At 41.1% G+C, this 12,316-nt stretch overlaps 1 non-coding gene across 1 annotated transcript; it reads left to right on the forward strand.

Annotated features, from left to right (window-relative positions):
* The first annotated feature begins 11,218 nt into the window (after positions 1–11,218).
* LOC140270957 (U5 spliceosomal RNA) lies at positions 11,219–11,332 on the forward strand. The gene has a single exon (XR_011907774.1). It is a non-coding gene; the product is annotated as a U5 spliceosomal RNA (small nuclear RNA).
* The last annotated feature ends 984 nt before the right edge of the window (positions 11,333–12,316 follow it).

Genomic DNA, 12,316 nt, shown 5'->3' on the forward strand with positions numbered 1-12,316 from the left:
CTATACACTATCAAATGTGGGAGCGGAGGTGTTCGTCTGTGAGTAGGTGTGAATGTCCGACCATAATTGCTGAAAAATGTGTTAGAAAAGGTAAGAAGGCCGGACCATATATCATCAAAAGCGAGAGAGGTTGTGTTCGGCTGCAAGTAGGTGTGAATGTCCAGCCATAATTACTCACAAACGGGTAAGAAAAGGTACTATTGCCCGACCATATATGATCAAAACAGGGAGCGGAGGTGGTTCAGCTGCAAGAAGGTTTGAATGTAAAACTAAAGTTTGTAAAAAGCGGGTAAGACAAGGTGTGAATGCCCGACAATGTATGATCAAAAGAGGAGCGGAGGTTTTCGGCTGCAAGAAGGTCTGAATGTCCACCCATAATTACTGAAAAATGGGTAAGAAAAGGTGCGAAAGCCCAACCGCACATGATCTTAAGTGGATGAGAAGGTGTTCGACTGCAAGTAGGTGTGAATGTAATCAATGTCTAGATAGATTTCAACAAAAAACAACGTTGTACTTTGCAGTAAAAGAAAGTGCAAATCAAAAGTTTTAGGAATCCGAGAATAAGCTTATTTGCATGAGTTCTGCACGATTTCGGATTTTATGTATAAAATGAATTTCTTCACGCAAACTAAGTTAACACTGCTTTGTCCTTCATATGTACCCATTTCTACATATATTTCAAGCATAAACTTCCTCATTTTACCCTGAATGAGAAAGAGCCACACTTGTGATTAAGCCATAACTCCCTTTTGAGGAGTTCTGCATGATTTGGGATTTTATCTATAAAATTAATTCCTTCACTCAAACTATGTTAAAACGGCTTTTACCTTCATATATGTCAATGTCTCGATAGATTTAAACAAAAAAAAAACAACGTTGTACTTTGCAATAAAAGAAAGAGCAAATCCAAAGTTTTAGGAATCCGAGAATAAGCTTATTTTCATGAGTTCTGCACGATTTCGGATTTTATGTATAAAATTAATTCATTCACTCAAACCAAGTTAAAACTGCTTTTTCCTTCATATTTATCAATGTCTAGATCGACTTCAACAAAGAACCACATTGTATTTTGCAGTAGAAGAAAGAGCAAAACTGAAGGATCAGGAATCCGAGAATAAGCTTCTTTTCATACGTTCTGCATGATTTGGGATTTTATGTATAAAATGAATTCCTTCACTCAAACTAAGTTAACACTGCTTTGTCCTTCATATGTACCCATTTCTACATATATTTCAAGCATAAACTTCCTCATACTACCCTGAATGAGAAAGAGCCACACTTGTGATTAAGCCATACGCCCCTTTTGAGGAGTTCTGCATGATTTGGGATTTTATCTATAAAATCAATTCCTTCACTCAAACTATGTTAAAACGGCTTTTACCTTCATATTTATCAATGTCTCGATAGATTTAAACAAAAAAACAACGTTGTACTTTGCAATAAAAGAAAGAGCAAATCAAAAGTTTTAGGAATCCGAGAATAAGCTTATTTTCATGAGTTCTGCACGATTTCGGATTTTATGTATAAAATGAATTCATTCACTCAAACCAAGTTAAAACTGCTTTTTCATTCATATTTATCAATGTCTAGATCGACTTCAACAAAGAACAACATTGTATTTTGCAGTAGAAGAAAGAGCAAAACTGAAGGATCAGGAATCCGAGAATAAGCTTCTTTTCATACGTTCTGCATGATTTGGGATTTTATGTATAAAATGAATTCCTTCACTCAAACTAAGTTAACACTGCTTTGTCCTTCATATGTACCCATTTCTACATATATTTCAAGCATAAACTTCCTCATACTACCCTGAATGAGAAAGAGCCACACTTGTGATTAAGCCATACGCCCCTTTTGAGGAGTTCTGCATGATTTGGGATTTTATCTATAAAATCAATTCCTTCACTCAAACTATGTTAAAACGGCTTTTACCTTCATATTTATCAATGTCTCGATAGACTTAAACAAAAAAACAACGTTGTACTTTGCAGTAAAAGAAAGAGCCAATCAAAAGTTTTAGGAATCCGAGAATAAGCTTATTTTCATGAGTTCTGCACGATTTCGGATTTTATGTATAAAATTAATTCATTCACTCAAACCAAGTTGAAACTGCTTTTTCATTCATATTTATCAATGTCTAGATCGACTTCAACAAAGAAAAACATTGTATTTTGCAGTAGAAGAAAGAACAAAACTGAAGTTTCCTGAACTGATCAGGAATCCGAGAATAAGCTTCTTTTCTTATGGGCAAGTGGGAACTACTTTGTCCTTCATATTTATCAATGTGTAGATGGATTTCAACTTCTTCAAAGTCCAATGTTTTTCTTTGTTGAAGTCGATCTAGACATTGATGAATATGGAAGTACAAAGCAGTTTTAACTTGGTTTGAGCAAAGCAATTCATTTTATAGCAAAATCCGAAATCGTGCAGAACTCATGAAAGCAGGCTTATACTCGGATTCCTGAAACTTTAGATTTGCTCTTTCTTTTACTGCAAAGTACAACGTTGTTTTTTTGTTTAAATCTTTGTAGACATGGTAAATATGAAGGACAAATCAGTTTTAACCTAGTTTGAGTGAAGTAATGCATTTTATAAGCAAAATCCCAAATCATGCAGAACTCACGAAAAGCTTTTTCTCGCTTTTCACTGCTTTTTACAAACTTTGGTCGGACGTTCACACCTTCTTGCATCCGAACACCTCCGCTTCCGCTTTTGATGATATATATTCGGGCATTCGAACCTTTTATTACCCACTTTTTACAAACCATTGTCGGACTTTCACACCTTCTTGCAGCCGAACACCACCTCTACCGCTTTTGATGATGTATGGTTCAGTATTCTTACCTTTTCTAACACATTTTTCAGCAATTATGGTCGGACATTCACACCTACTCACAGCTGGACACCTCCGCTCCCGCTTTTGATCATACAATGTCGGGAAATCGCTCCTTGTCTTACCAGCTTTTTACAAACTTTAGTCGAACATTCACACCTTCTTACAGCTGAACACCTCCGCTCCCGCTTTTGATGATGTATAGTCGGGCTTTCGAGCCTTTTCTTACCCGGTTTTTACAAATTATGGTTGGACATTCAGACCTTGCAGCCGAACACCTCCGCTCTTTCTTTTGATCATACATTGTCGGGCATTCGCACCTTGTCTTACCCGCTTTTTACAAACTATAGTCAGACATTCACACCTTGCAGCTGAACCTCCGCTCCCTGTTTTGATCATGCATGGTCTGGCAATACTACCTTTTCTTCCCCCGTTTGTGAGTAATTATGGCTGGACATTCACACCTACTTGCAGTCGAACAGCTCTGCTCCCGCTTTTGATTACGTTTGGTTGGATATTCGAACCTTTTCTTAACTGCTTTTTACAAACCATGGTCGGACTTTCACACCTTCTTGTAGCCGAACAACTCCGCTCCCGCTATTGATTTTGTACAGTCGGGTATTTTAACCTTTTCTTACCCGCTTTTTACCAACTATGGTCGGACAATCACACCATCTTACAGCGGAACACCTCCGCTCCCACTTTTTATGGTGTATAGTCGGGCATTCGAACCTTTTCTTACCCGCTATTTACAAACTATGGTAGGACATTCAAACTTTCGTGTATCCGAAAACCTCCACTCTCTCTTTTGATCATACATTGTCGGACATTCGCACCTTTTCTTACCCGCTTTTTACAAACCATGGTCGGACATTCACACCTTCGTACAGCGGAACACCTCCGCTCCCTCTTTTGATGGTGTATGTTCGGGCATTCAAACCTTTTCTTACCCGCTTTTTCCAAACTATGGTCGGCTATTCACAGCTTCCTCTCCACCATACTTGTATGGTGGGATATTCACACCCACTTGCATCCGAAGACCTCCGCCCCAAATTTTGTTGATATTTAGTCGGACATTCGCACCTTACCCGCTTTTGGCAAACTATGGCCTTCTTGCAGCCAAACAACTCTGATCTTGCTTTTGATGATTTAAGGTTGGGCATTCAGACCTTGCTTCACCTGCTTTTCACCAAATATAGTCGGACATTCACACCTTCTTGCAGCCGAACACTTCCGCTCCACCTTTTAGTGTTCTATCACACCTTTATTTTCACCGCATTTTATACATTATGTTTGGAAATTTTCAACCACTCTCATCCGAAGACCTCTCCTCCCGCTTTTGTTAATATATTTGAACTTTAGTTTTACATTCAAACCTTCTTGCAGCTGAACCACCTCCGCTCCCTGTTTTGATCATATATGGTCTGGCTACTACCTTTTCTTACCCGTTTGTGAGTAATTATGGCTGGACATTCACACCTACTTGCAGTCGAACACAACCTCTCTCGCTTTTGATGATGTATGGACCGGCATTTTTACCTTTTCTAACACATTTTTCAGCAATTATGGTCGGAGATTCACACCTACTCAGAGCCGAACACCACCGCTCCCGCATTTGATGGTGTATAGTCGGGCATTCTCACCCTTTCTCATCAGCTTTTTACAAATTATGATCTGACATTCACACCTGCTTTTGATAATGTATTGTTAGGCATTTGCACCTTTTTTTTTACCCATTTTTCATGAATTATGGGTGGACATTCACACCTTCTTGCAGCCGAACACCTCCTCTCCCGCTTATGATCATGTGCGGTTTGATATTCGAAAATTTACTTTCTTGTTTTAAAGCAATTATTGATGGACATTCAAACCTTCTTTTTGATGGTGTATAGTCGGGCTTTCGAGCCTTTTCTTCCCGGTTTTTACAAAACATGGACGGACTTTCACACCTTCTTGTAGCCGAACAACTCCGCTCCCGCTATTGATTGTGTACAGTCGGGTATTTTAACCTTTTCTTACCCGCTTTTTACCAACTATGGTCGGACATTCACACCGTCTTACAGCGGAACACCTCTGCTCCCGCTTTTGATGGTGTATAGTCGGGCATTCGAACCTTTTCTTACCCGCTTTTTACCAACTATGGTGGGACATTCAAACCTTCTTGTATCCGAAAACCTCCGCTCTCTCTTTTGATCATACATTGTCGGACATTCGCACCTTTTCTTACCCGCTTTTTACAAACCATGGTCGGACTTTCACATCTTCTTGTAGCCGAACACATCCGCTCCCGCTATTGATTGTGTACAGTCGGGTATTTTAACCTTTTCTTACCCACTTTTTACCAAGTATGGTCGGACATTCACACCTTCGTACAGCGGAACACCTCCGCTCCCTCTTTTGATGGTGTATGTTCGGGCATTCAAACCTTTTCTTACCCGCTTTTTCCAAACTATGGTCAGCTATTCACAGCTTCCTCTCCACCATACTTGTATGGTGGGATATTCACACCCACTTGCATCCGAAGACCTCCGCCCCAAATTTTGTTGATATTTAGTCGGACATTCGCACCTTACCCGCTTTTGGCAAACTATGGCCTTCTTGCAGCCAAACACCTCTGATCTCGCTTTTGATGATGTAAGGTTGGGCATTCAGACCTTGCTTCACCTGCTTTTCACCAAATATAGTCGGACATTCACACCTTCTTGCAGCCGAACACTTCCGCTCCACCTTTTAGTGTTCTATCACACCTTTTTTTCACCGCATTTTATACATTATGGTCGGAAATTTTCAACCACTCTCATCCGAAGACCTCTCCTCCCGCTTTTGTTAATATATTTGAACTTTAGTCGGACATTCAAACCTTCTTGCAGCTGAACCACCTCCGCTCCCTGTTTTTATCATATATGGTCTGGCAATACTACCTTTTCTTACCCGTTTGTGAGTAATTATGGCTGGACATTCACACCTACTTGCAGCCGAACACAACCTCTCTCGCTTTTGATGATGTATGGACCGGCATTCTTACCTTTTCTAACACATTTTTCAGCAATTATGGTCGGAGATTCACACCTACTCACAGCCGAACAACTCCGCTCCCGCATTTGATGGTGTATAGTCGGGCATTCTCACCCTTTCTCATCAGCTTTTTGCAAATTATGATCTGACATTCACACCTACTTGCAGTCGAACAGCTCTGCTCCCGCTTTTGATTATGTTTGGTTGGATATTCGAACCTTTTCTTAACTTCTTTTTACATATTTTGGTTGGACGTTCACACCTTCTTGTAGCCGAACACTTCCACTCCTGCTTTTGATGATGTATGGTTGGGCATTCACACCTTTTTTTATGCCCATTTTTCAGGAATTATGGGTGGACATTCACACCTTGCAGCTGAACACCTCCTATCCTACTTATGATCATGTGCGGTTTGATTTTCAAAAAGTTTCTTTCATGTTTTCTAGCAATTATTGATGGACATGTAGACCTTCTTGCAGCTGAACACCTCCGCTCCCGCTTTTGATCATACATTGTCAGGCATTCGCACCTTGTCTTACCCACTTTTTACAAACTTTAGTCGAACAGTCACACCTTTTTGCAGCCGAACACCACCTCTCCCGCTTTTGATGATGTATGGTCCAGCATTCTTACCTTTTCTAACACATTCTTCAGCAATTATGGTCGGACATTCACACCTACTCAGAGCCGAACACCTCCGCTCCCGCATTTGATGGTGTATAGTCGGGCATTCTCACCCTTTCTCATCAGCTTTTTACAAATTATGATCTGACATTCACACCTGCTTTTGATAATGTATTGTTAGGCATTCGCACCTTTTTTTTACCCATTTTTCATGAATTATGGGTGGACATTCACACCTTCCTGCAGCCGAACACCTCCTCTCTTATGATCATGTGCGGTTTGATATTCGAAAATTTACTTTCTTGTTTTAAATCAATTATTGATGGACATTCAAACCTTCTTTTTGATGGTGTATAGTCGGGCTTTCGAGCCTTTTCTTCCCGGTTTTTACAAACCATGGTCGGACTTTCACACCTTCTTGTAGCCAAACAACTCCGCTCCCGCTATTGATTGTTTACAGTCGGGTATTTTAACCTTTTCTTACCCGCTTTTTACCAACTATGGTCGGACATTCACACCGTCTTACAGCGGAACACCTCTGCTCCCGCTTTTGATGGTGTATAGTCTGGCATTCGAAGCTTTTCTTACCCGCTTTTTGCAAACTATGGTGGGACATTCAAACCTTCTTGTATCCGAAAACCTCCGCTCTCTCTTTTGATCATACATTGTCGGACATTCGCACCTTTTCTTACCCGCTTTTTACAAACCATGGTCGGACTTTCACATCTTCTTGTAGCCGAACACATCCGCTCCCGCTATTGATTGTGTACAGTCGGGTATTTTAACCTTTTCTTATCCGCTTTTTACCAAGTATGGTCGGACATTCACACCTTCGTACAGCGGAACACCTCCGCTCCCTCTGTTGATGGTGTATGTTCGGGCATTCAAACCTTTTCTTACCCGCTTTTTCCAAACTATGGTCAGCTATTCACAGCTTCCTCTCCACCATACTTGTATGGTGGGATATTCACACCAACTTGCATCCGAAGACCTCCGCCCAAAATTTTGTTGATATTTAGTCGGACATTCGAACCTTACCCGCTTTTGGCAAACTATGGCCTTCTTGCAGCCAAACAACTCTGATCTTGCTTTTGATGATGTAAGGTTGGGCATTCAGACCTTGCTTCACCTGCTTTTCACCAAATATAGTTGGACATTCACACCTTCTTGCAGCCGAACACTTCCGCTCCACCTTTTAGTGTTCTATCACACCTTTTTTTTCACCGCATTTTTTACATTATGGTTGGAAATTTTCAACCACTCTCATCCGAAGACCTCTCCTCCCGCTTTTGTTAATATATTTGAACTTTAGTTTGACATTCAAACCTTCTTGCAGCTGAACCACCTCCGCTCCCTGTTTTGATCATATATGGTCTGGCTACTACCTTTTCTTACCCGTTTGTGAGTAATTATGGCTGGACTTTCACACCTACTTGCAGTCGAACACAACCTCTCTCGCTTTTGATGATGTATGGACCGGCATTTTTACCTTTTCTAACACATTTTTCAGCAATTATGGTCGGAGATTCACACCTACTCACAGCCGAACAACTCCGCTCCCGCATTTGATGATGTATAGTCGGGCATTCTCACCCTTTCTCATCAGCTTTTTGCAAATTATGATCTGACATTCACACCTACTTGCAGTCGAACAGCTCTGCTCCCGCTTTTGATTATGTTTCGTTGGATATTCGAACCTTTTCTTAACTTCTTTTTACATATTTTGGTTGGACGTTCACACCTTCTTGTAGCCGAACACTTCCACTCCTGCTTTTGATGATGTATGGTTGGGCATTCAAACCTTTTTTTTGCCCATTTTTCAGGAATTATGGATGGACATTCACACCTTGCAGCTGAACACCTCCTATCCCACTTATGATCATGTGCGGTTTGATTTTCGAAAAGTTTCTTTCATGTTTTCTAGCAATTATTGATGGACATGTAGACCTTCTTGCAGCTGAACACCTCCGCTCCCGCTTTTGATCATACATTGTCAGGCATTCGCACCTTGTCTTACCCACTTTTTACAAACTATAGTCGAACAGTCACACCTTTTTGCAGCCGAACACCACCTCTCTCGCTTTTGATGATGTATGGACCGGCATTTTTAACCTTTTCTAACACATTTTTCAGCAATTATGGTCGGAGATTCACACCTACTCACAGCCGAACAACTCCGCTCCCGCATTTGATGGTGTATAGTCGGGCATTCTCACCCTTTCTCATCAGCTTTTTACAAATTATGATCTGACATTCAATCCTGCTTTTGATAATGTATTGTTAGGCATTCGCACCTTTTTTTTTACCCATTTTTCATGAATTATGGGTGGACATTCACACCTTCTTGCAGCCGAACACCTCCTCTCCCGCTTATGATCATGTGCGGTTTGATATTCGAAAATTTACTTTCTTGTTTTAAAGCAATTATTGATGGACATTCAAACCTTCTTTTTGATGGTGTATAGTCGGGCTTTCGAGCCTTTTCTTCCCGGTTTTTACAAACCATGGTCGGACTTTCACACCTTCTTGTAGCCGAACAACTCCGCTCCCGCTATTGATTGTGTACAGTCGGGTATTTTAACCTTTTCTTACCCGCTTTTTACCAACTATGGTCGGACATTCACACCGTCTTACAGCGGAACACCTCTGCTCCCGCTTTTGATGGTGTATAGTCGGGCATTCGAAGCTTTTCTTACGCGCTTTTTACAAACTATGGTGGGACATTCAAACCTTCTTGTATCCGAAAACCTCCGCTCTCTCTTTTGATCATACATTGTCGGACATTCGCACCTTTTCTTACCCGCTTTTTACAAACCATGGTCGGACTTTCACATCTTCTTGTAGCCGAACACATCCGCTCCCGCTATTGATTGTGTACAGTCGGGTATTTTAACCTTTTCTTACCCGCTTTTTACCAAGTATGGTCGGACATTCACACCTTCGTACAGCGGAACACCTCCGCTCCCTCTTTTGATGGTGTATGTTCGGGCATTCAAACCTTTTCTTACCCGCTTTTTCCAAACTATGGTCGGCTATTCACAGCTTCCTCTCCACCATACTTGTATGGTGGGATATTCACACCCACTTGCATCCGAAGCCCTCCGCCCCAAATTTTGTTGATATTTAGTCGGACATTCGCACCTCACCCGCTTTTGGCAAACTATGGCCTTCTTGCAGCCAAACACCTCTGATCTCGCTTTTGATGATGTAAGGTTGGGCATTCAGACCTTGCTTCACCTGCTTTTCACCAAATATAGTCGGACATTCACACCTTCTTGCAGCCGAACACTTCCGCTCCACCTTTTAGTGTTCTATCACACCTTTTTTTCACCGCATTTTATACATTATGGTCGGAAATTTTCAACCACTCTCATCCGAAGACCTCTCCTCCCGCTTTTGTTAATATATAGTCGGGCATTCTAACCTTTTCTTAACCGCTTTTTACAAATTATGGTCGAACATTCACACCTACTTGCAGCTGAATACTTCCGCTCCACCTTTTAGGTATGTATGGTTGGCATACCAAACACACTTTGTTTCTTGTGACAATCAAGTCAGCGAAACAGCGTATACACGTCAAGACACTGAATCAAGTTTGCCACAAGAACTCATAAGTTTGGCAGTATTGCTCTGCCATCAGCAATGATACACCCATTTTATTTTCGTGAGACATGTGCAAGCACCTGTTCATCTACTGTTCTATCACTATGAATTAGTGATCTATTATCAATAAGGATACTTCTACAACTACTATCAAAGTATGTCCGGACTTCTTATGTTGTCAGTTGCTATATATGAATAAGTGGATAGCTACTGACAAGCATTAAGCATGTCACACAGCCCAAACATATAACATTTCAGGACACACCACACAGTTAACAACCACAGTGAAGCGTGTCAAAGCCCAAAAATGTAACATTCAACAGGACACTTACACAACACATTCAAATCAAACAGTCAGACAACATACAAGAACATATACCCCAGCCGGCATTGCTCCCTGCCTATTTTCGTACAGCACACTATGTGTGCGCACACCTTTATTCACAAACTCTTCAACTTATACTCTTTTACCGAAGCTGCTACAGCTCGATTGGCCGAATACCCTTAGATCCTATTTCGGTGAATTTGACATCTGCCTTATATGTAACAGATTAGCGGTTTAGCAGTTTTAATTTAGTTTGAGTGAAGGAATTCATTTTATAGCAAAATCCGAAATCGTGAAGCACTCATGAAAGTAAGCTTATTCTCGGATTCCTGAAACTTTAGATTTGCTCTTTCTTTTACTGCAAAGTACAACGTTGTTTTTTTTGTTTAAATCTTTCTAGACATGGTAAATATGAACGACAAAGCAGTTTTAACATAGTTTGAGTGAAGGAATTCATTTTATAGATAAAATCCCAAGAGTCTGCAGAGAAAAGAGAGTGAATGCGAAGTAGACTTTAACACGGCTATGGGAGCGAGCCGAGTGTCGGCTAACTGGGAGAATTGCTTGAAAGAAACGCGACACCGAATGAGCGGTCAGAACAAAGCCTCAATACGGGATTCTCGTGGTGTTTTTGTTGCTGCCTTGTCTTTTGCATAGAGTAAAAGACAAGGCAGCCATCGAATAGGGCCCGATTGTTCCTACTTGGTCAGCCGAGGAGCAAGGGGGGGGGGCAAGCGTCTCAACCAAGCAAAGCTCACCATGGGGAAGGTGGCTATACCAACTAGCCTGATGCCCTGCTCCCGCAGTGACGGATAATCGTACTCTGGTTTCTCTTCATAACATACAAGTCTTTCGCCTTTTACTAAAGACTTCCGTGGAGAGCAGCACTAATGAGTTGTTTCTATTATTGGCAGGCTTTACCTTTGCGGGTGAAGCCCTTTCTGTCTGTGCAAAAGAAATCTTGCTACTTTGCAGAGTGACTTCTCTGAGTAGAGTCGCCTTACAAGACAAGGCAGCCATCGAATAGATTGTTTCTACTTGGTCAGCCGAGGAGCAGGGGGGGGGGGGGCAAGCGTCTCAACCAAGCAAAGCTCACCAAGTAGGAACAATCGGGCCCTTTTCGATGGCTGCAACACCTGAAAGAGATATTGATGCGAGACCCGATCAAATGCTTTTTCAAAGTCTAAATTTAAGATGACAAGCCGTGTGTTTCTGTCTCTAGCGTAATCAATGATGTCTCGAATCAGTACGAGGCTGTCGGTGAGTTGTCTCCCTGAGATGGCACAAGCTTGGTCTGGGTGAATTACCTCCTCTAAAACAGAGGACATCCGTGTCGCTAAAACCTTGCTAAAAAGTTTACAGTCAAAGTTTAAAAGTGTGATGGGCCTCCAATTCTTTAGGTCAGTCTTATCATTTTTTTTATAAAGTAGAGTCACTATTCCCACTCTAAAACTGTCAGGCAGTCGGTCGAGTTTTTCAAAATCTTTAAAAATATCTAAAATGTCTGATGATAAAAGGTCCCAATAGGTCAGATAGAATTCTGCAGGAAGCCCGTCTAAACCCGGAGCTCGACTTCTCTTAAAACCTGTTAGGCATTTTTTTAACTCTAAAGCAGTAAAATTCTGTGTCAAGTGTGCATTCTCTTTTACGGTTTTGTCAACGAATTTTAAGATTTCTGCCGATGTTTCCAAGTGCACTGGTTTCTCTTTGTACATGTTACTATAAAAGGTATGTACAGTTTCAATCATCTCTTGTGTGGATTTTGTTAAATACCCATCTTCTCTTTTTAGATTTTGAATACACTCCTTTTTATTTATAACTTTCTTTCTTTTTCACCTTCCTCAATTTCCTGCTCCCTGCTTCTTACAAAAATTCCTTTACTCTTTATTTCTGCTAAAACTGACATTTCCTTTTTG

The sequence above is a fragment of the Leuresthes tenuis genome, unplaced genomic scaffold (genome assembly GCF_036924035.1).
Source record: "Leuresthes tenuis unplaced genomic scaffold, fLeuTen1.0.hap1 SCAF_15, whole genome shotgun sequence".
In the NCBI taxonomy this organism is placed as follows: domain Eukaryota; kingdom Metazoa; phylum Chordata; class Actinopteri; order Atheriniformes; family Atherinopsidae; genus Leuresthes; species Leuresthes tenuis.